This window comes from Balaenoptera borealis (assembly GCF_965194805.1).
Source record: "Balaenoptera borealis genome assembly, chromosome: X".
NCBI lineage: Eukaryota > Metazoa > Chordata > Mammalia > Artiodactyla > Balaenopteridae > Balaenoptera > Balaenoptera borealis.
In genome coordinates, this window is record NC_138881.1 from 34865427 (window position 1) to 34871426 (window position 6000).

Below are 6000 nucleotides of genomic sequence, written 5' to 3' on the forward strand. Positions count from 1 at the left end.
CAAGGAGACTGGGAAAATACTAGCAAAACATAGAGCCCAGCTCTTTATTTTAGTGAGGAAATAAACAATGTTGGAGGTGGGGCGTTTTCTCAAATCTATTTTACTTTTCAATCCCAAGCTTACTAGTGTTGGTATGTGCACTTTTATCAACAAGCATTCAGTTAACAGGATGAAACTGAACATGATTCATTTGATGTTTTCAAAGGTAGAAACTAACTTTGTAGTTTTTTTTTCTCCTTTTGAATACCACACTGCTGAGGTAAAGAAGGTTGTAGCTTGTGGGTGAGCTCAATAGGACCAATTAAAACCTGACTACTCTTCCGCCATGTTGAAATACCTGACAGGACTTGCTGTGTCCTTGGATAATGGCATTTTTTTCTACTTAGCATACGTCTAACTGAGGAGATTTCCTGTTTGGTAGTCAAGGAAAGAGGAAAACGAAAGTACCACATTGTTAATTCTGACAGAGGTATTTAAGTTTTTCTAGTTGTTCACAATGTGATGTTAATTTGAAGCCCTGTTTTGGTTTTCTTTTTGATGAAACATCTACATTGTGAAAGAACATGCATATGTTCCCTAGCAGCCAAACTATGTGTAGAATGCAAGGAGTGTAGCTAGTGTACATCGGTCATTCAAAACAAGGTGTAGTGTTTTGTGGCATCTGATTGACATTGCAGCTTGAAACTCATGGATGCTTTGGGGGTATAATTTAGTTTCTGTTGTGGTAAATGCTTGTTGACAGTGCTTTCATAGCTTAAACGTTTGAAGGCAAAGTGCCAGAAACTTAGATGTTTAACCCAGCTATTGGGGCCTAGGAGGAATCTCAGAAACCAGCAGCCCTTTCCCTTTAGTGGGTTGGGGAGCAGAGGAAAAGGCCTGATACCTGCAGCCAGTTTGGCCCCAAGTGGAAAAGCCAAGCCACGCCTGCCTTTCCAAATTTACCAGATGTCACTCCACCATTCCTGGGTCAATGTGATAAGGGAAGTGATGGAGAAGTGCAAGGTATCTCTCAGGACCCTCCCACCCATTGGAAACCTGAGGAGTGGGGAGGTAATCCTTTCTCTTCTGATAGTAGCTTGTGGTATCTTTTCCTCTCCCTAGACAGGCAGCAAATGTTAGGTTGAAGCATATGAAATTGCCATTTTTGTCAGTCCAAAGTGGTTGAATGATCCCTGATTCCAGCAATTAGATGTCCCTCTGTGGACATGCTATAGTCTTCTTACGTCACCTCATGAAACTGTTGTTTGCCAACTCAGGGTTGACCTGATTTTGAGATAGAAGGAGTGAGGGACAAAAAAAAGACCAAGATGGGCAACTATATAAGGGAGACACATACAATGGAAGAAAGAGGAGACTTAAAATGAAGAGAAGAAATGGGAAAGTGGCAGAGAAGTTGTGGCCAGTTGTATTTTCTAAAAGAGATTGCAAAGTTATTTCTGGCCCTAAATGCTCTTCCATCAAGAGGTAGAATCTCTGTCTCCTCACCTTGAATTTAGGTGGGGCTTTGTTGCTGCCTTGACAAAATCAATGTGACCATCACTTCCAAGGCCAGACCATAAAGGGTGATACATCTTCCTCTTGTATGAGATACATGGCTGTCTCTTAAGAGATATTCATCCTTGGAACCCAGCTGCAATGCTATGAGGAAGCCCAGGCCACATGTAGAGGTCACATGTAGGTGTTCCTGCTGACAGCCTCACTGAGGTCCCAGCCACCAGCCAGCATCAAACTGCCAAACACGTGAGCAAGCCTTCAATTGATTCTAGCCCCCAGCCTTGGAGCTACTCTAGCTGATGCCAAGTGGAGCAGAGACAAGCTGTCCCCATCGAGCACTGCCCAAATTTTAGACTTGTGTGCAAAATATTTTCATTCTTTTAAGCCACTAAGTGGTTTGTTACACAGCAATAGATAATTGGAACAGAGACCTTTTTCCAAATTTCAGGAGATTGTAGAAATAAGTGAAAACAATTGAAAGTAGAATGTAATCTATGAAACAGGGTCTATTTTATTGCCTGTACCTGAGTAACAGCTTAAAATAAATCCGGAACCTTTGGAAACATTCATCTGATGGCTGATGTAGAGAATAGAAGGATTAGAAGTGATGGATGATGAGAGAGATGTTATAAGTAACATTTTACAGTTCTGTTAAAGCTCGACATGGTAGGCGGAATAATGGTCCCCCAAAGATGTCTGTGTCCTAATCCTTGGAACCTGTGAATATATCGCCTACGTGGCAAGGGGTGATTAAGGTTGGCTGCAGCTGGAATTAAGGTTGCTAATCACCTGACCTTCAGATGGAGAAATTATCCTTGATTACCCAGATGGGTCCAATGTAATCACAAGAGTCTTTCAAAATGGAAGTAGAAGGCAGAAGAGCCAGAGTCAGAGTGATGCAGCATGACAAGGATTTGATTTGCCCTCGATGGCTTTGAAGATGGAGAAAAGCACCGTGAGCCAAAAGAGGTAGGCAGACTCTAGAAGCTGGAAAAGGCAGGGCAACAGATTCTCCCTAAAGTTTCCAGAAGGAATACAGCCCTGCCAACACCTTGATTTTAGCCCAGCAAGACCCATCGTAGACTTCTGACTTCCAGAACTGTAAGAGAATAAGTTTGCATTGTTGTAAGTCACCAAGTTTGTTGGAATTTGTTACGGAAGCAGTAGGACACTAAAACACTCTGCCTCTAGCCTGTGGCACTTAATCCATTCATTGCTTTTGGGCTGGCTAAAATAGAGAATTTCAAACACAGCCACTTGTTGAAAATAGGACTGAATGGTACTTTTAGTCTTCTTTTGTGAAAGAGACTTTATTTTTCTTTTAAGCGCTAATCTTGTTGACAGTAGCCCTGCATAAACAGACACTACTTCTGGGGCTGCCACTGTAGCACTGAAAGAGCTTGATTCAAATATAGCGGCATTATTTATTACATATTTTGTCGTTAAGATCTTAGATCCACTCTCTCTTTAATTTTTTTTTTAATTCTCACTTCTTTCCCTTCTGAAGATATTTTTGGATCTTTATGTGTAGCATTTATTTCTGCAGCCCCCATCTCATTATTATTTTCTTTTTTATTGACATATTGCATGCAATAAAATGTATAGATCTTAAGTGTATAGTTTGTTAAGTTTTGGCAAATGCATACACCCATGTAACTGACACCTCGATAAAGGTACAGACCATTCTCATCACCCTACGAAATTTCCTTATATTCCTTTCTGATCATCTCCCCCCCACCCCCCCAGGCAACCACTATTCTGATTTCTATCCCCATATATTAGTTTTGCCTGTTATTGATCTTCATATAAATTGAATCATACAGTATGTACTCTAGGATCTGGCTTTTTTCACCGAACATATTTTTGAGGTTCACCCATACTTTTGCCTAAGTTAGTAGTTCATTCCTTTTTATTGTTGAGCAGTATTCCATTTTATAAATTTTCACAATTTATCTGTTTTCCTGTTGCTGGACATTTAGGTTGTTTCCATTTTTTAACTTATTTCTTTTAGCTTTTATGAATAAATCTATAAATAACATTCTAGTTCAAGTCTTTTTTTTTTTTTTTTGGATAAATACATAAGGGTGGAGTTGCTAGTTCATAAGATGGGTATATATTTAACTTTATAAGAAACTGCCGAAGAGTTTTCCACAGTGGTTATACCATATACTCTCTCACCAGTAATATATGAGAGATACAATTATGCAGCCCCTTCTGATTAGCGATGTCTTCACCACTGGGATCTGGTACTCCTAGCTCTCATTGAATGGTGATCAGTTAGTGCTGGGATGGAGCATAAAAGCTTTTCAATGGAGAAACATATTAGATGTTGTCTTGGTGAACATGAGAGATGTTAAGAGAGGTGGTTGTGGTGAGGTGAGGTAGAAGGCAAGGTGGTACCCAGTGGTGAAAGAAAACCAGGATTTAGAGTCAAAGAATCTCTATTTAGCCCCAGTTCTGCCAGTTGATTCTGTGTGTCCTGGGGAAGTTAACTGTTCGGATTTTCAGTTTTCTCTTTTGCAAAATGGAGATACTAGCTCACAGGCTTCATAGTAATAGCAGTGAACTACCATTCAGTGCACACTTATGGTGTATACTTCCTTCTTATTATGAAGGAAGTCATTATTACTGTGAGTGATGCAAACTTCCTGCGTTATCTCATTTTCTACTCACAAGGACTCTATGCAGTACGTATTAATATTATTCTCATTTTACAGATGAGTAAATTGTGTCAAAGACTGCTTGTTGTTTCCCAATATCTGTTCTCTCCTTATTCCTCCAGCTTTAGCTGGGAGCTGGGTCACCCCAAATAAAAGCTATAATTCTCAGCTTCCCTTACAGCTAGGAGTGACCACGTGACAAGGCTGTAGCCAACGAGCTGAAAGCAGGAGTTTCACATCTGACTTCCAAAAGGTGTCTTTAGAGGATAGAAGTGTACCTTTGTTCCTTTCTCCTTCTTGTTGAATGGAATGACATGGGATGGCTGGAGCTCCAGCAGCCATATTAGCTAATAAGGTAGCAGCAACATGTTCAGAACAACAAAACAACAGGAGAGAAGGAACCTGGGTTTCTGATTCTCATGGATAGCCTACCTCTGAACTTTGCTTTCAAAAGCCAGAAATAAACTGCTATCTTGTTTAAGCCACTGCCATGTCTGTTGCTCATGGCCAGATCTAATCCTAATACTGAAAGAAGGGCTTAAAGAAGTTGTTATAAGGAAAACCGAACCTTCAAGATATTACAAAGATTAAATTATAATTTGTAAAATCTTGAAGTAAGTGTTTGCTAGTTGTTAATTAAATATGAGGGCCAGGGAAAGGAGAAAAAGGAAACCCTTGGGGAAGGAGCTCCTTCTCTCACCTGATTTGTTCATTTAGGCTTCATAAGACAGTACAGCCAAGTTCTGGATTATTCTGACTATTTAATCTGTGAGTATTCCAGGCCTCTTTTTCTTTCTTCTCTGTTTTCTTCCTTTATTTATTTCACTGCTTATTAGTATATACACTGATGAGAATTTACCCTAGAAAAGCTTTAGAATCTTGTTAATAACTCTCACAAAGAGCATAAACTCAACCTTAAAGCAACCATTCCAGAATTGGGGCTGACAGGGAGTGAGAAGATGGCTAAAGCAACTGGAATGGTTCCCAGCCCCACCCCTCCCCAGTGCGATGCTGGAAGGCAGAATAAACAGGAAGTGGGGTGTGAGGGGAGGAGTGGCTGGGAGAGAAGCTCCAAAACGCTCTGCACCTGCTCAACACAAACTCAGAAGGAACAATGTTCTAAGACAAAAGGCCCAATCTCTTCCTTCCTCCCTCCCTCTTTCTTTCCTTCGGTGTTAAGGTGTACTGGAATCAAATGCAAGAGCTCAGATGTGGTTCCAGGAATTTCCAGTCTAGCAGGGAAAACCAAACGTAGACAAACAATCTAGCAACACCGTGAAAGACATGATGGAGTCATGCAGGGCTCTGGGAACGTGCAGGAGGAAGCCTGCATGAAAGCAATGCTTCATTCAGTAAATATTTGTTGGGAGACTACTTACTATGCGCCAGACGTTGGGCTGTGTGCTGGTGATGATGGTGAGCGTCATGCAGTCCCTGCCTTAAATGCATACAGTCCAGAGGAGGATACAGACAAGTAAACAGGCAATTACTATGCAGCCTAATAAGCGCTATTATAGGTTGGTGCGGGGTGCTATGCAAGCTCAGAGGAGAGACCCTAAACCAGGTCTGGGGATCGAGGACGAGTCTTGTCTACGCTGGGATCTGATGGAACAGCATGGATTAGCCAGGTGAAAATGGGGCTGGCATGGATTATCTGGGACTATGTCTGAGAACCTTGGAGCGAGGATGGGTAGAGGGTGAGCGATGAGGGTGACACATAAACAGAAGCAACGTTATGAAGAGACTTTTCAAAACATGCTAAGGATCTGCCTCCTGGTATGATACACTGAGAAGGACACATCACTTCTGTGCTCATCCTGCCCCACAGGCACAACCTAAATCTAAC